This window comes from Cryptomeria japonica, chromosome 9 (assembly GCF_030272615.1).
Source record: "Cryptomeria japonica chromosome 9, Sugi_1.0, whole genome shotgun sequence".
Lineage (NCBI taxonomy): Eukaryota > Viridiplantae > Streptophyta > Pinopsida > Cupressales > Cupressaceae > Cryptomeria > Cryptomeria japonica.
Window position 1 is genome coordinate 620,129,671 of NC_081413.1, and position 19,874 is coordinate 620,149,544.

A 19,874-nucleotide genomic window follows, 5' to 3' on the forward strand; every position below is an offset into this window, starting at 1 on the left:
TTGGCTACTTCTTCTTGTGGAAGAGAGAGCCACGGGCTACCTATTAGGATTTCTATTCCTTTGTTGTAATTGAAAGATGAAATGATGCAAGTTCAATCCCTAACCCCAAAGTGCAAGTATGAACTAATAACAAGATTATAGAATTGAACTTAAATGATGGAAAGTTGTAAACACAAGGACAAGACAAGAATGCAAATGCGTACCCGGAGTTAAAATCTGACTGAAAATGTTCGGGACGGGGGCGCGGGCGCCACTGTCCTGATTCTGCCCCTGAAACTGTTCCGGAAACTGTTGTTTTGCACTCTGGAAAAGCTGTCAAAAATGCTGAAAATGTTGTCTGTCAGGAGGACCAGGGCGCCCAGCGCCCCTGTCCTGGCAGGACCAGGGCGCCCCACGCCCCTGTCCTGGTCTTTTGCTCTAAGATTTGGTGGGAAGGTCGGTCTCAGTCTACTTCTTTCGGATCTGCAACTTGCGGCGTCGTCTGAATTCCGAAACCTGCACTTATATCTGAAAAGGTGTTTGGGCGGCTATATAGGGTTTTGCCTTAGTCAAACCCCCGCTTCGGTGATTTCCACCTCCACGAATAGCCAAGTTGTTTTGTAAAATGTATTGTGTGTGCAGACCTAGTGTGTGTGCAAGGTCCTAAAATGCAAGAAAGCAAACTAGAGCAACCTAGAAAGTAAACCCTAATTGCTTGTAAATGATAATGTAAATGCTCTAAATCAAGATGCAAAGTGATCTAAAGCATGAATACAAATGATATAATGAAGCTTATGCAAAGACATGAAAACAACATGAAATCATACCCAACCCTCAAGGGAGGAGTACAAGCCAATCTTCAGTCGGTAATCTCCTATTGTTCTTCAATGTCTTCAAAGCCCTAAATGGATGAATGAATTTGATAAATGCTTGATGGATGGATGTTTGAATGTTATTGAAGTCTTCAAAGATCTTCTCTTTCGGTGCATATGAAGTTCCCTAAAAACAAAAATCGGATCCTTTCAAATGAAGAAAGAGAGCTCTTATGTATGAAACCCTACGTCTTAATTTCAACTTTAGGCCGACTTAGAGATTGAATCTCCCACCAATTTCTTGGGGTTAAGCTTTATTTTATGATTGGATCGCGCTCCTAAAATTTCGGGAAAAATGTCCGGGACCATGTTGCACTCCGGGCGCCATGGTCCCGACAACTTTTCACCAAATTTTCAGGACTGTCGGATATGATGATTTTAGAGAGAATCTCGAAGTTACAGCTGATTTCGAGATGTTTTGACCCCCGAAATCAAGCCCCCAAGTTCAAAATAGGACCTAATTAGGGTTTTTGATTAAATGATGTATAGGAGGAATAAAATGAAAAGGGCACACTCTAATGAAAGGGCCCAACTTTATGATGTGGAAGATGATAAAATAGAACCTTAGACCTAAATAATTTGATTAATTAAGTACTAAAGGGGAAATGCAATGCAAAATGCAAAATGCGCCAAGGCGAGTGCTAAACTAGGTGTGAAATTGTACCACCCTAGCAAGTGCGTACAATTTACGACGCTACAGTATTATAGTCTTCAGGCTATCGGTGTTATGCAGAAAGTGTTTACCGATCTCAAGCGGTATGAAGACCCAAGCGGTACAAAGAAACAAAGTTGTTGTTATCATTTTCCCAGTCTTCATTTTGTCAAACCGGTAATCGGTAAAATGTGAACCGGTAATAGGTAAATGTATGAACTGGTATTACTTTGTGATGAGTTACCAACCGGTATTATTTTTGTGATGAGTTACCATCCACCGACACTTTGACAGTGATTTTGTGTCGTGTTACCAAATGTGTCTAGATACACTGAACCTAGGAACTTGCAATGTAATCCTATTGGAGCGACATGAAATTAGATTCCTTTATAAGGACATCATGTCTAGGGTTTTAGGTGTTGTTAGGGTTTTTAATATTGCATGAGTTGTTGTATGAGCGATCATAGGAGAGAAGAGCAAGTCTATGTGAAGTAACAGAGTGTGGAGATTTTAAAGACTGAAGTAATGCTGAAATGCATTAGCAATGAGCTATCTTGGATCTAATCAAGTTGATTGTGCTATTTGCTAGATCATTCACTTGTTGATTACTCATACCTTAGACAAGTCTGAAACCCTTAACCGGGTAGGCCCAGAAAAGCCTTTGTAAATCCTCTAACAAGGTGGTTCACAACCGTGGATCTGAAATCCTCTCACAAGGTAGTCTTTAATCGGACTTATCTCCTAACAGAGATTAAGATTCCTAACAGAATCTGTTCTGGTGAAGAAAATTGTATGACCTTAACCAGTCTGACCTTAACTGGTCTGGTTACTATTCTGTAGATAGTTACTTGTGAGTTACATCTCACTGTGGTTTTTCCCATTTGGGTTTCCACGTCAAAATCTCTTGTGTTATGGTGATTGTGCTTCTGTGGGTGAATGCCTTATTTGTTGTTTGGTTTGCATTTGTGTTAACTGGTTTGTTAGTAAAACTATTATACCGGTTTACTGCTAAACTGTTTAAGTATTTGAGTTCACTATTTTTTGGTATACTAATTCACCCCCCCCCCCTCTTAGTATTCATCAATTGGTATTAGAGCCAACCTTTCTATAAGTTTAACCACTTGAAAGGAGATATGGGGGAATACACTGTGAGGGAACTTACTCATCGTCTCACTCAGACTGAGAAAGCCTATGATGAACTCAAAGTCAAGTATAAGGCCTCTATGGCAAAAAGAAGAGAGCATGCTAAGAAACTGATGGAGCTAACTGAAAACAGTTCTTCTGATGAAGCGGACATGGAAGCCCTAGTTGAAGAAGTTGAAAAACTAAATGAGTCTAATGCTAACCTAAGAAGGGAACTTGAAGGACTGACTATCAGGATGTGTCAAAAGCTTGAGAACCGAAGAAAAGCTGAAGATCTGGTAAAAGATAAATATCATGAGATCTCCAAGCTGAAGCAAGAAATCAGTGCACTTACCGCTCATCTCCAAGAGAGTAAAGTGGAAAAAGAGGAAATGCAAGGTGAACTTAACATGGCTATTTCCGAGAATGTAACTTTGAAGGAATCCAATGTTGTTGTTTCCAAAGAACTCACTGAGTCAAAGGATATACTTGCCAAATTCAACAAGAGCACTGTTAAGCTAGAGCAAAAGCTTGAATCAGCTAAACCGGTAAAGAATACTAATGGACTTGGTTTCTCTGAATATGAGGAAGGTGAGACCTCTAGAATAAAAGATGGAGCATCAAAGAAGCAACTGACATCAAAGGATAAAGGTAAGCAAAAGTTCAAACCTATTTGCTTTAATTGTCTCAAGGAAGGACATACTGCTAATGTATGTAGAAATAAGGTTTCCAATAACTTTGCTTACTTTCTAAATGATAAGCCTAGATCCAATAGATTCAATGGTAACTGTTATGCATGCAACAGGTTTGGGCATAGAGAATTTGAATGTAGGTCTGTCATGCACAACACCAAAAGGTATCCTCAAAGGAGTCAAGGAGTTTTTCCTAAACCCTCTGGGAACCGAAATCCAAACCGGTTTAATACCTATACTCATCAGTCACGTAGCGGTGGCTATCAAGCGGCAACCAGAAGGAGAGCAACCTATTTGATTTGTCATGGTAGTGGTCACACTGCTGCAACATGCAGAAGGAAGAATGGAAACATGAATAATGGACCATGGAGAGCACCTGGAATGATTTGCTATCATTGCAACAAACCGGGTCATACAGCAAGATTCTGCAGGATGAGAAAGAATATATCGGATGATATACCGATCACTCCAAAAGGAAAGATTGATGTTGAAACTGTTCGATCAGACATGAAGACAACATGGAAGAAGAAACCCAAAGACATGTTACAAGAGGAACTGGTTTCTGCACCTAGTGTGGAAGTCGTTGAACCGGAAAATTAAGCTTCAGAAAAGCTTAGGGGGAGCAAACGGTGAAATGTTTTGAACCCCCGGTTTACACCGGTAAAAGACCTTAACCTGTATGAGATAAATGTCAATTGGTAGAAGACCAGAAATGGTAAAAGGCAAATTAGGGTTTACGCCCTAATAGTGGAGCATTTATTATGGTAGGTGAAGAATTCATTTAAAAGGAATTTTCAAGTCATTTTCACTTATCATTTGCGAGCGAAGAAATTTTCAAGTGTAGAGTGACAAAAGGCGATTTGTCTTTCAACTAAGAGAGATTTCAAAACCTTGAAGAAGAATCTGAAGATAACATCAATCGGTCAAGTGTAGTACTCAAAGCGATAATTCAGCAACCAAAGTAGTGTGCGGCGAAGTGGAATTTGCAAGCCCTAAATCTTAACTTGTGAAGGTATTTTTTGAGTTTCTCTATTTATAATGGCTTTAGCATCGCACTCTAGTTCTAGTGCACCTGTTGATTTAGTAGATTTCATCCAACGGAAGGCAAAATATAATGCACTATCCCAAATACCCGTTGGTGTTATAATGGAGGAAGGTATTTCAGATTACATTGACTATAAAATTGAAGACCTAGGATCTCTAGTGATCCATTCTCAGTTGAGTTTGTTCTACGGGAAGGACAAAAAGATCAAACCAGAATTTAGCATATTGGAAAAGAAGAAGCTTCACAATGCGGTCTATTTCCTTGAAGAATTCACAAATGATCACATCCACATCATTCTAAGCAGAGTGCATGGTGACAAAATGTATTTGGAGTGGACACATGACATCACACAAGAAGCCATTGATGTCGTCACCGGCTACTGTAACGTTGGAGAAGTGCCAGCCCTAAGGAAGATCAGCAAGACCAAAATGATCAAGCTCACCGGTTCTATGAGCGACCAACGAGGAATGACCATCAATACCATCAAAGATGATCTGCTCAAGTATGCCTGCATGGTGATAGGTTACCGGACATTCTATGCTAGCAGGATCAACTCTATCTCTGCTACAGCGGTAAATGTTGGCTATAGGATGATCATGGAAGATGCCTCGTTTGATTTATGCACCTGTATGCAAAGGCAACTCCTAGTGAACCTGAAGTCAATCAAATAGGACAATGCCTTGAGATTTAAGTTCAAACAACTATTGGTAGGATTTTTCTTCTACTTCCAAGGCTATTTTCCAGGAGTTGGAGATATTCAGTGGTCTGCTGACCAACCGGTTACCAAGCAAATCAAAGAAAGTCTTCAAGTAGTTGGAACTAGTTATCCTGACGTTCTGAACAAATACTTTGATGAGTTTAGACGCAAGATGAGCCAAAGGATAATAATATCTGGTGATATTTTCAAAAAGTATGAAGAAGATATTTGCTTTACCATCAAAGTAGATGAGTGCATAATGGAGGTTGTTGAGCCCAAAAAGGAAGAAGTGGAGCCTATGGGTTATGAGGTAATGTACGACATGCTAGATGAGTATGCTTCTACCCTACTTTCCTCACTTCTTGATCCTTAAATGAAGAGAATCGGCACCTATCTGGAAAGTGTTACATCGGTTGAGGAGCCCTCTATGAAGAAAGGAAAGGCAGTACCATTTGTATTGGCACCAGTTACTTCAGCTAGTCCTAAAGTGACCAAGCGGTCACCGACAAAGAAGAAACCAGAAGTTGCACCCGCCAAGGTATTTGAGAGGAAGAGGAAGACAAAAGGCAACACACCGGACTCAGAGGACATTGTATCTGAAGAACAGCCTAAGAAGACTAGGCAAATGAGGAAGAAGACAAAGACAACTAGCAATGAACCAGCAACATCAGCACCGGTAAATATTGATATTTCCTCTTATAAACCTTTGTCATATTGTCAAAGGACTATTAAGAATGTTAGAATAAAATTGCTTAGTGATTTGAAAGAATATTTTGATGATTTCAATGATAATAAGAAGGAAGAAGTAGAACAGGAAGTCATTCAATATTTATGTATTAATGATTGGTCACCATTAGAAATTAGATCTTAGGTACCTGATTCTTTGTATAACTATTTAGATAACAAATGGCGCATTTCCATAAAGAAGGAACGGGAAATAAGAGAGGAAGTGTTTGCACAATATTTTTCCGATGTGTCTAATTCAGAACTTTATGAAGTTATGGAAAAATACAAAGGCCTCTTCTTTATGCGAAGAAGGAGACTCTTGTTGCTAGAAGGGAAAGTCCCTGAGGTGGTGAAAGATACCCACTCTCATGCCAAGGCAGCTCTGAGATTGCACCATGTATCCAAAGCCAACAAAAAAGATGAGCAAGAATCAGAAACCAATAAACCAAATGAGGTGTATGACAGTGAGGGAGAATCGGTCACTGATCAAATGGATCCTATTGATGTTAATGCCTTGAACGGTGAAAATGTTACTTTGGATACACCAACAGAAACAGCAGGACAGGAGAAATAGGACGAGGAAAAGAAAAAGGAGGAAGAGAAGATGAAACAGGTAGAAGAAGAGAAGAAGCAAAAGGAAGAGGAGAAGATAAATGAAGAGGAGAAGAGAAAAGAGGAAGAGAAGAGAAAAGAGGAAGAGAAGAGAAATGAAGAGGAGAAGAGAAAAGAGGAAGAGAAGAGAAAAGAGGAAGAGAAGAGAAATGAAGAGGAGAAGAGAAAAGAGGAAGAGAAGAGAAAAGAGGAGGAGAAGAGAAAACAAGAAGAGGAGAAGAGGAAGAAGGAAGAAGAGAAAAGAAAGAAAGTAGTTGAGGAGCAGAAGAAGGCAGAAGAAGATAAGCAAACAGCCAAGGAAAAGGAGGAAGCGGTAAAGAGTGTACATGTAGAGACCCCAAAGGCAACCAGTGGTCAAGCCAAACTGGCTGACATCACCAGTCCCATTGACCTCCAGTCTGCAAATGAAACGGAGTTGTTGCAAACCATTAAGCTTTCCCAAGAGCAACTGGAAGCACTAAGGAGGAAAAAGGAGGAAGATATGATTCAAACTGCGGTGGAAACTCTCACCAGTTTGATTCCTTGTACCAATCTCCCAAGTACCGATTCCTCTTTATCTCAATTGAAGCTCCTATGCATAATTGTAGAGGACCAAGTGCAATGTCTGGAAGAGGTTGCTGAAACCAGTGCACAAAAGAAGCATCAAAAGGCTCTGAACACTGCCTTGGTGAAGAAGTTAAATGAGCTCCGGTCTGAACTACAGAAAGACATAAGAGATGCAATGGATGAGGGGAAATTACTGCTCAGTAATATTTGCCAACCCCATCTATGTTGTGATGATGTGGTTGCTCAGAAAGACAAACTGCAAACTGATTTGTAGACATACATAAGCACTTTCAAGACGCCCTATGATTCCTTCACCACATATGGGCAAACTGTTCACCGGTTTCAACTCCAGTCTGTCATAATAGAGTTAGAAATCAGCAACCGGACCAAAGATTTGTAGGAACTTTAACTAGTCCTACTACCAAGACTGCAAATACTTCAGAAATGCTATCTCAATCTGGATGCCTTAATGGTCACTCACGAGATGACTACCTTGGATGCCATGGAGGAACAGGTTTTCCAGATACAAACGGAAAGTGAGGTTGCTACCTCATTGCTTGAGTCATGGTTTGTATCCATGAAGACATTTATGCATGACTTTAAATCAGTTTTTCACAAGTTTCACTCTTTATTGTCATAAACTCTTATTATTTTAATGCTAATGGAAACAGGGGTTATTCAGTTGTACTTTGTCATTGTTGGCAAAGGGGGAGTAGTATTCTGTATTTAAAATTTTGATGCATGTTATGTATACTTTCATGTTTATCTCTGTAAGGGAGTAGTATACATTATATTTTCTGCAAAAAGGGTAGTGTATATACTTAGGGGGAGTAATTTTGATTATGGCACATTTTTTGTTGTAAAACACTTAGATGTCAATTTTTTTCCCAAGTGTTGCCATCAATGCCAAAGGGGGAGATTGTTGGCATTTTTGATGATTATGTTGTGATTGTCATTGATGGACACACACTTGCTTTGAGATCATTTTTTGTATGTATAAGTTATGCTCAACCGATAGTTGTTCCAAACAGGTACTATGTATTATAGTCTTCAGGCTATCGGTGTTATGTAGAAAGTGTTTACCAATCTCAAGCGGTATGAAGACCCAAGTGGTATGAAGACCTCAAGTGGTTCAAGGATCCCAAAGCGGTACGGAGAAACAAAGCGGTTGTTATCATTTTCCCAGTCTTCATTTTGTCAAATCGGTAGTTGGTAAAATGTGAACCGGTAATAGGTAAATGTATGAACCGGTATTACTCTGTGATGAGTTACCAACCGGTATTATTTTTGTGATGAGTTACCATCCACCGACACTTTGACGGTGATTTTGTGTCGTGTTACCAAATGTGTCTAGATACACTGAACCTAGGAACTGGCAATGTAATCCTATTGGAGCGACATGAAATCAGATTCCTTTATAAGGACATCATGTCTAGGGTTTTACGTGTTGTTAGGGTTTTTAATATTGCATGAGTTTTTGTACGAGCAAGCATAGGAGAGAAGAGCAAGTCTGTTTGAAGTAACAGAGTGTGGAGATTTTGAAGACTGAAGTAATGCTGAAATGCATTAGCAATGAGCTATCTTGGATCTAATCAAGTTGACTGTGCTATTTGCTAGATCATTCACTTGTTGATTACTCATATCTTCGACAAGTCTAAAACCCTTAACCGGGTAGGCCCGGAAAAGCCTTTGTAAATCCTCTAACAAGGTGGTTCACAACCATGGATCTGAAATCCTCTCACAAGGTAGTCTTTAATCGGACTTATCTCCTAACAAAGATTGAGATTCCTAACAGGATCTGTTCTGGTGAAGAACATTGTATGACCTTAACCAGTCTGGTTACTATTCTGCAGATAGTTACTTGTGAGTTTCATCTCACCATGTTTTTTTCCATTTGGGTTTCCATGTCAAAATCTCTTGTGTTATGGTGATTGTGCTTCTGTCAGTGAATGCCTTATTTGTTATTTGGTTTGCATTTGTGTTAACCGGTTTGTTAGTAAAACTGTTATACCGGTTTACTGCTAAACTATTTAAGTATTTGAGTTCAGTATTTTTTGGTATTCTAATTTACCCCCCCCCCCCCCTTAGTATTCATCAAAGATAGGGCAGGACAGGGGCATGGCGCCCCTGTCCCCCCCTCTTAGGGTGGCCCCAAGATAGGTCCCTTCGGCCCTATCTGCATTTCAGGATTTCAAACTTCCCTGATGTTGGCCTTTGGTGAGATGAATTAATTCCCTAAGGCATGTATAAAAGGGAGTTAGTCTTCTCATTTGTAGAGGAGGCAATTTATATGACATACACAATAGGTGAAGTTCAAGCATTCAAGTCTTCAAGAATCCATTAAGTCTTCTTCTTCATGTGTCTTTTTTATTCATCCATTGGAGCAACATTTACAACATTCATTTACAAGCATATGTGTATGTTAGGGTTTTATCATGTTACATAGCATTTCATGCAGCATTTGTGATTACATTCAAGAAGCAAAGCAACCATCATCAACAAATTGCAGATATACAAGGTATACATTAACATTGTTTACTTTCAAGCATTTGTAATTACTTTCTGATGCTCTGCGAAATGGAGAAGGTTAGCAAATGACAAACAACACAAGACACAAGAAATTGTTAGTGTTAGTCAATCAAAAACTAATCTAAACAGGCATATCAAAAGAGATACTAAGAACATGAAAGCATCTTTAACTAAAGAAGAAAATACTTTGAGGCATCTCCAAATACCTCCTAACGTGCCCTTGGCTTCTTCTTCCTTGTTCCTCTCCTTTCCAAGTTCCAAAATAGTGTAGCTCTCAGCAGCTTTTTGCACTATGGATGCTTATGGAGGATTGAGATTTTAGTATTTTGCTCCAAATGTGAATTGAAAAGCTAAAATACTAGATGCTATTAAAATAATTGATTTTAACCAAAATAATAAAGATATTAGTTTGCTATGCTAAATGCTCTCTAAAATGCCTATAGGTTAAATGCATACAAGTTTTCAGGATCTGGATTATGAAGAAATGTGCTCTATTTATAGGAAAAATGGAGCAATGGATGGTTGAGATTGAGCAATCTCAACAAGGGTTAGGATTGAATGATTTCAAATCCATGTGAGGGCTTTCAACCCAATCCCAGGATGGCATGTGTCAATATGAGATAGGTTGAGAGGAGAGGGAATAAGCATTAAATGCTTGACATGACCTTGGGAGTTAAGGTCAAGGTTAATTGAATGAATAAACTCTTTATTCAAAGAATAAAGCTTTTATCCTATGGATAAATTATTGTACAAAGGCAAGAGGGATAAATATGGTCAAAGCAATAAATGTTTGGGGGGACAAGTTTGAAATAACCATAAATGGTTATGTAAGAACCATAAATAGTCATGTAAGAGCCATTAGTGGTCTTGGAAGACTTTAGAGGTTAAGTTGTTGAACACACAAAGCATTAAATGTTTTTCAAAGACTTTGAAGTCTTTGAGAAGTGACTCCATTTTGCTTAGGAATGTGACAATAATTAGGGGATGGATTAGGCTAATTAGGAAGGGGTTAGAAGAATCTAGAAGGGGATTAGAAATGCAATTGGATTTGGTGGGTGAAGGGAAATAGGATTTTATTTAAAATAAATTAATTTATTTCAATAAATGTGTGCAAGTTGCATTTGTAGGTAATAGATTTGAATTTGGTTTAATGAATTAATTAAAATAAATTGAATAATTTATTTAATTAATACAAGAATGTTTGGATATGAATTAATTAAATATTAATTTAATTAACTGATGGCTAGTGGATTTTTAATCAAATAAATAGCAAATATTCATTTAATTAAACTAGACAGATTTATGTGACTACATTTGTCCCTCTTTGAGACGGTGCGGTTTATCGAGTCGTTTCAAAGAAAGAAAAATAGGTGTGAAGAAATGCCCCATAAAATGTAAATTTTAATGGGTAGTATGCCCCCTCGAGAGATGGGCCGAAAAATTTCAAAAAATCAGGCGATCTCTCGAAAAAGAATGAAAATTGATAGGGTGGTATAAGAGAAGAAGTTAGCAATGCAGGTAAAAAATAGAAGAAATCGGAGATAAGATGGAGAAATGGGAGGCTCGGGAAGTTTATGGGGACCACGGCGGTGAGCGGGGGAAAATTACGATGACTGCAAAGGGTTTAAATAGGGAAAAATGGGTGAAAACAGGATCATTTGTGACCGTGACCATTTGTGAATCCAGAGCTCTGAAAGTGACTTGTGAGAGAAGTGAGCAGCAGTGAGGATGCCTGTACCAGTTGCTGAGCACCGGTTTGAGCAAGTCTGTCAATTCTAGCAGAAATGGGAGGCTCGGGAAGTTTACGGGGACCACGGCGGTGAGCGAGGGAAAATTACGATGACTGCGAAGGGTTTAAATAGGGAAAAATGGGTGAAAACAGGATCATTTGTGACCGCGACCATTTGTGAATCCAGAGCTCTGAAAGTGACTTGTGAGAGAAGTAAGCAGCAGTGAGGATGCCTGTACCAGTTGCTGAGCACCGGTTTGAGCAAGTCTGTCGATTCTTGCGGCCAGACGGCTATGGACCAGCGGTACGCAAATTTGAAATTTTAATTTTTATGCATTTGTGATACATTTTTTGCTGAGTCCAAGTTGAGTCTGAGCAATAGCGTTGAAACTATGTTTTAGCGCTTTTGCTCAATTAACTAGTGCTACTGTGTCGCAATGGCACTATTGCCCTGTTGTTTGAGTGTTGTTGAAATGTTTTAGCGCTATTGCATGCATGTTTAGGTGCTATTGATTAATTAGCACTATTGAGTGCTTAATTGAGCGCTATTGTGAGGTTGTTCTAGCGCTTTGGTAGTTTGAGTGCTTTTGGATAGTTGATTGAGCACTTTTGTGAGGGATTTAGCGCTATTGTTGATACACTAGCGCTTTTGTTGGTAAAATAGCGCTTTTGTTGTTAGGATAAACAGATGCCCCAGTTTGTATGAATAAAATCTGTCAATGCTAATGATGGAGGGATGGTGACGTGAAGTGGGAGTTGTTTTGAACCATACCAGCCTGATGAGACTTAGGTCATTAGGATAAATGTCGGTTGAAGTCTAGGTTGCCATGATTGCTTACCTGTTGAGACCCGAAGATACTTGATCAGAGTATCTGTTGATAGTCTAGGTTTAAACTTAAGAAAGTTTGAAAACAAAACAACTAATGAGGAGTGATTGATGCCCATGTGCAGGAGGATCTAGGCGTGTTGTAGTTACGTGAGAGACATCCGGCTACACAGGGTTTGCGAGATCAATTGACAGAGGCGGAGATCGATGCATTATCGTGACTGGTTTATATGAGGTGATGCACATGCCCGTGATTTGGATGAATCGCGGATTGATTACAGCATTAGCCGAGCGGTGGCACAGCGAGACGTGCACCTTCCATCTGGCACAGGGGGAGATGATAATGACCCTGGAGGATGTATGGTGATTCCTGCGGATTCTGATTCGGGGAGAGCTGGTCACATATGACAAATCTTGGGGGACCCTTGCAGTTCAGAGGTTCTTTGATGAGGATGTTGTCATTGATGATGGCTCCATTGCGTGGGAGGAGATAGCTGCTTTATACGAGCCTCTACCAGCAGTTCTATCAGGCATTGTGGGAGGACTTATGTGTCCAGACAGGCGATCACATGGTTTGGCCGTGGGGTGGAGGCAGGTGATCGAGATGATGATTACCGAGGGGACCCAATTCGCTTGGGGGTCGTGCGTTTGTATCAGGAGCCCCATGAGGTGGTTTACCGGAGGAGGAGTTCCCTAGTAGTGGGAGTGACGCTGCTACATATTTGGGCCTGGGAGCATCTACCAGTGACTCGACCAGTGAGTCTGAGGTTTCATGCAGTAGATCAGCCATATATGTTTATGTATAGCGGCATGATGAGTCAGCCCCACTTGGGGAAGCTAGAGTGGTGGTGACGAGCATTAGACGATCTAGATGCAGTCATATGGCGACCATACCTGGAGTGTGAGCCGTGGGATGATGATGCAGAGGCACTACCCTATGTATTTATGACCAGATTCCTCATTGGAAGGACATCTTATGATGTGGAGAGACAGGTGCCCGGGAGAGTTCTGAGACTGTTTGGGTGGCAACAGGGAGTACCGAGTGGATCAAGGGAGTATGCACAGGTGACACAGAAGAGGTATGCATGGGGGCCAGTGTTGTCATATGATCAGGCACTAGCGAAGTTCCGGATGCTGCAGGCGAGACCGTGGGATATACGACCGAGGGTCATGGATGCAGGGGTATCAGATGAGTACACGTAGTACCTGGCGGCGCATCCAATTCTATGGATATCCGATCCAGCAGAGCTGGTGCCCGAGTTTGAGGATGAGAGGGGACGGAGATGGAGGAGGGCAGGAGGTCAAGGACCGATAGCAGGTGGAGGGGGGAGAGGAGATGGTGGAGATGGAGGAGGAGGTGGTGGTGGTGGAGACGGAGGAGGAGGTGGTGGAGGAGTTGGTGGTGGAGGAGGAGGAGGTGGTGAAGGTGGTGGGTTGGGGGTTCGGATTCAGCGGAGAGGGAGAGGTGGACTGCCCCTACAGATATCACAAGGACCACTGATACAGGGAGGAGTTAGACTGGGTGGTAGAGGGATGGAGAGGGAGATCCAAATGGATAGAGGGGAGAGAGCTACTAGAGAGGGTGGTACAGGTGAGGCTGCTATGGATACTGGGGAGGGAGCCACTGGAGATCTTAGGGATCATATGATAACACATTTGCAGACCCAGGTAGAGGAATTGGAGGCGGAGGTGGCAGCTAGAGATGTGCAGCTATTTGCACGGGAGTCGAAGCTAGCTGTAGTGCTGCAAGAGAGGGATAGTGCGGTAGAGAGATTAGCAGAGCTACGGGAGAGAGTCCGGATTGGAGTAGGAGCACAGGGGCCTACGGGGGAGGTGATGAGGGAGATGCGGTGAGCACAGGCAAAGATAGACTACTAGCAGGGTTTATATGAGCAGGTGGTGCCAGCTAGTCAGCGAGCACTTAGCTATTCACAGATACGGTAGGCCAGATCTGAGCGATCACAGAGGGTGCAGAGCAGTGGGGGTGTGATGGGTCCTCTACGGAGAGACAGGTCAGGGGGTGTAGGAGTGAGTGGGGGTTGGATGGGGCCTCCATGGAGAGATAGATCAGATGGTGCGGGTACTAGTGGTGGAGCAGGTGGCGATGGTGGTACAGCATCTGGCCAGAGTGGCATCTGAGAGAGCATTTTTGCATATATGTATTGTATCATTGTTTATTTTTGGACTGTATCTTGGATGGCTCTTGGTAGCCAATTTTGTAGACTTCATTGTACTCTGATAGATGAGATGATATATATGAGGAGATCCCATATTTTTATGATATGTATTTGATATGTATGGATGGTTACGCAGGATGATGAGTTATTGCTTAGATGGAGATGTGTACATGTATGCATTTTGATGAGATGTTTCTTATATGCATGTTTTTATGATGATTTTTATGATGTTCGATACTGACATATGAATGCAGGTTTATACATGTGTGCATGTTTTTATTTTGATATAATGCTTTATGTATGTAATGCCATGATGATAATGTATGCTTATGATGAGTTATGAACAGGATTTTGGTGTTTCCTATTTTGGTATAATGATGAGATAATGACATGCAATGATGTTAATGTAATGAATGAATGATTTATGTATTACGATGCATCTAGATATTGTTAGATGAATGCAATATGGATAAAACAAAATGTAAAGTACAAATGTTTAAATGATGATGTTTTAAATGAATGCATATGTATAATGGATATATAAATAACATGAACCAATGTGTTTTGGAAACAAATAGGTTTTATGATTCTAAATGCCTTAATATGTTTAAGTAAAAAATGATAATGCGATGATACTACCACTTATGGTTTAATAACTGCACCTTAAATGCAATTAAAAAGGGATAATGAATGCAATGTAAAATGAATCCTAAAATGAGCATAATAAGACACTTAATAATGGATGAATGAATGCACCTTGTAATGAATAGATAAGTGAATGTATGCAATGATAAATGAAAAATGATAATGAAATGATAATGGATAACTGACACTAAATGAATGCATAGTAAATGGTTTAATACAATCAAGGACAATTTGATCCCATGAATGAATCTAATTTATTTATGCAATGATGTAAATGATTTAATGAAGAGTAATGTCAAATAAACTAAATGAACTAGATGCAATTTAATTAAAATGGCATGAATGTATTTAAAGAAAAATGCAACTAAATGTAATGATGATATGAGTATGAGGAATGCAAGGTTTTTGAGACTTTGCATGATGCATTGATGATGTATCAGAGTACTCGATCACAATTGTATCCAAGACCAGCTTAATGTTTTACATTTGCATATAAATCATACATATGAATGAGTGAATGGATGGGTGATATGCAACGGAATGCAATATATAAATAGATGAGATGAAATGACGATCCATAGTGCTCTATTTTCATCATTGAGCTTTAAAATGTTGGAAGAGAATACAAGCATCTTGACATAATGATTCAAGATGACCTGAGTATTTCTTACATGGATTTGATATAGCAAGTTAATACAAATGACTTGATACAAGGGTCAAGTCGACCAGAGTATTGCTTGCGGAACAGACAAGGATCATCTTCGTTCATGCATGACTTGGATCAGCCTCCTTGATTTTAGGCTGATCATATCTTGAGACAAGTGCATACTGTAATAAGAAACAAAATCTTTATCTAATTGGATGAGGAGGAACCAAAGAAGGAGCCTTGTTCTTTGTAAGCAAACAATGTGTACATAAAGAATAAAGAATATGGATCCTTGGTAATGGTTCATGCTCAGATGGTCGAGGTATACGCTGTAGTCAGCAAGCCGTAGTGATCTATGACTACTTTTTGCATAAGATCATGTAGCTTAGTGAACTTCCCACGTAGACACCATTAGTACATGCCCCAGAACTTCATCAAAATAATGCCCAGAAGATACACAAACAATGTTGTAGGAACTTGATATATAAACGAATGAATTACTCACAAATCAACCAAGTATTTGATAGCTTAACACAATTTTCTTGTCAAAGAAAATGATATCTCGTCTTTGTTTGGGTAAGGAAGGATGCATCCTTGTTAAAGACAGTTTGATTGTTGATGTCGATTGTTTTGTTCAATTTGAGAAGTGATCATTGTGCGAGGATTTTTTCAATGCTTGTTTGGTATCTATGCAGATGAGTATGTACAATGTGTTGCTATGTGTTTGCGTGATTTTCAATGCTTTCTGATGTTCTTGGATTTTGTGAGTGTTTTGAATGTTTTTGGATTTTGAAGTGTTTGTGAATGTTTGTGGAGTTTGAATTGTTTTGAATGTTTTTTGGATTTTGAATGTTTTGGATTTTGTGAGATAGTTTTGAATGAAGATGCCATGAATCACAAGTAATGCAGAAATCCACTTCCATCAGTAGGTTAAGGGCATTGCCCCCAGTTTAGACATGACTATAAAAAGGCGGGATGTAGGATGCATGCAGTATCTTCTTGGATTTTGTAGATCTATAACAAGCCATGGTTTGGGTGAATGGATGTGTGTATGAAATGAATGTGATCGCAACAAGTCTGAAAGACAATGGAGCCATAGCCTATACGAGTGGCGCCTGTTTGCCAGGTTTTCACCATCGCACTTACCCAAGGTGCCACTGAAGTGGTTGTTCACCGTTTGGATGCATGATTTTTTTTCTTTGCTTTTTTGATGTTTTTGTATTTTCTTCAGGTCATTTATCTGGATGTTTTTGGTATTTTTGCCAGTATATATGGGAGCTTGATGCTCTGTGCAGATTTATGTGTAAAACCGTTTGAGGTGCATGATGTTGATTGGATCTGCTAGCAGTTCTCCGTTTGAAGTAGCCAATTGATATGCCTCGGACCCAAATACAACAGTGACAACATATGGGCCTAGCCAGTTTGATTCAAACGTGCCCTGATGTTCTTTGTTGGGTTGGTTGCGAAGATTCTCTTAGAGAACAAGGTCACGTACCGCAAATGTACAAGATCTAACTCGATGATTATAGCTTCTGCTCATGCGCTGTTGATAGGCCTTGAGGTGGTTGTATGCAGCTTGTCGCTTCTCATCAAGTAGCTCCAAGTCCTGAAGACGGGATACTCTGTATGCTTCATCAGTGATGAGATTATGTAAGGAAACCATAGTGATGGTATCTCGACCTCAATAGGCAAGATAGCTTCTGCACCATAGACCAATGAGTAGGGGGTTGCGCCTGTAGGGGTTCGAATGCTAGTTCGATATGCCCATAGTGCTGGATTCAATTGAACATGCCAATCACGACCGGCATCATTGACCGTCTTCTTTAGGATCTACAATATGTTTTTATTCGATGCTTCAGCCTGACCATTGCCTTGTGGGTAATAGGGAGTGGAAAAGCGGTGTTGGATGTGAAATTTCTCACAGAGTTCGCGAACATCTTGATTTTTGAAAGGAAGACTGTTATCTGTGATGATGGACATGGGTACACCATACCGGCAGATGATGTAATTGAGGATGAATGAGGCGATCTGCTTGCCGGTGACTTGGGTAAGTGGAACAGCTTTGATCCACTTTGTGAAGTATTCAGTGGCGGTAATAATGAATTTATGGTCGTTAGATGAAGATGGATGGATTTTACCCATGAGGTCAAGGCCCCATTGGCAAAAAGGCCACGGTGTTGTGATTGGTTGTAGTTCCTATGCTGGTGCATGTATTAGGTCGCCATTAACTTGGCATTTCTTGCACTTCCTAACAAAGTAGTAGGAGTCTTTTTCCATAGATGGCCAATAGTATCCATTGCGCAAGAGTTTCTTAGCTAGTGACGGACCACTTGCATGAGTTCCACATATTCCTTCATGTACCTCTTCCAAGGCCTTTGTTATCTCATCTCGTTTCAGACATCGAAGGAGAGTACCATCAAGACTGCGTCGGTATAGGATTTCGACAATAATGGTATATCGAACAGTTTGGCGAATGAAGGTTTTACATTGGTTATTCGATTGGTCTAGAGGGAGGGTGTGATCGCGGAGATAGGCGTAGAATTCACCGTACCATGGGGATTCAAAACCGACAAGGCGACATATCATCTCGGATTCGGGGATATCATAAGCGGGGATCCAAAGCTGCTCTACCAAGAACTCGTAGCATGTTGAATTCTGTGGAAGATCTAGGAGAGATGCGATGGTAGCCATGGCGTCAGCAGCTCGATTCTGATCTCTTGGTATCTGCTTAAAGGTAATTGTAGTAAATGATGTCTTTAGATTGTCCACCATTTGCTTGTATGGCATGAGTTTATCATCCTTTGTCTGATATTCATTGGTTGCTTGTCGAATGACCAGTTGTGAGTCGCCATATACTTGTAGTTCTTGTAACTTCCATTGTACGGCGAGCTTGAGTCCTGTTATCAAGGCCTCATACTCAGCTATGTTGTTTGTGCATGGAAATGTGAGCCTGTAAGACTTCGAGATGCTATCACCTTGAGGTGTGATAAACAGAATGCCTGCCCCCGAGCCATGTCTAGTGTATGAACCATCAAAGTATAGCTTCCAGGGTTGTGTTGTTGTAATCATGAATATCTCTTCATCTGGAAAATTGGAAATGAGAGGATGATCACCTATGAGTGGTGCATCGGCCAACTGATCTGCAATGACCTACCCTTTGATAGCTTTACGGTCTACATACTCGATGTCAAATTCACTTAGAATCATCACCCATTTGGCCAAGCGGCCTGTCAATGCTGCTTTGTTAAGTAAATACTTGAGTGGATCAATCTTTGCAATGAGTTGTACCTTGTGTGTTAACAAATAGTGCCTCAGTTTAGTGGCTGCCAGGAATACTGCTAGGCAAGCTCGCTCAATAGGTGTGTAATTGAGTTCATAGCCCACCAGTGTGCGAGAGATGTAGTAAACAGCACACTCTTTCCCCTCTGCATTATGTTGTGCCAATAGTACACCCAATGCTATACTTGTTGCCGATATATAGAGTAATAATGGTCTACTTGGATTTGGTGGGATCAGCAATGGTGGATTCATGAGATAGTCTTTAAGCGTCTGAAATGCTTGCTGGCATCGAGCATCCCACTGAAAATAGATGTTTTTGTGTAACAAGTGTGTAAAAGGATGACACTTATTTGCCAATTATGCAATGAATCTTCGGATGGATTGTAGCCGTCCTTGTAATGTCCTTAGTTGACTGATGTTCTTTGGTGGTGGCATCTCCATGATGGCTTTTACCTTTGCTTGAGACAATGTATCCTAGAAGTTTCCCAGAGCTTACTCCAAAGACACACTTCTTTGGGTTGAGTCGAACATGGTATTGTTCCAATCTATCAAATATTTTATCTAATATGTCGAGATGACCTTCTCTAGTGAGTGATTTTGCTAGTAAGTCATCAACATAATCTTCCATCATAGTATGCATCATGTCATGGAAGATAGTAGTCATTGCTCGTTGATAGGTTGCTCCCGCATTCTTGAGGCCAAAAGGCATTACATTCCAGAAATATGTGCCCCATGGACATGTGAAGGTTGTCTTATGTTGGTCCTCTAGTGCGATCTTTATCTGATTGTATCCTGAAAAGCCATCCATGAGTGAAAGCATGGCATGTCCTGCTGTCAGATCCACTATGATGTCGATATTTGGTAGGGGGAAGTCATCCTTAGGACATGCCCTATTCAGATCTCTGAAGTCAGGACAAATGTGAATGCCCCCTTTGGGTTTGCCAACAGGCACAATGTTGGATATCCAATCTGCATAATCAATTGGTCTAATGAAACCAACATCTAGGAGTTTCTTGAGTTCTATTTTGATGAGCACTGCAATCTGACGATGCATCTTACGAAGCTTCTGCTTGATAGGTTTGGCTCCTTCTGTTACGGTG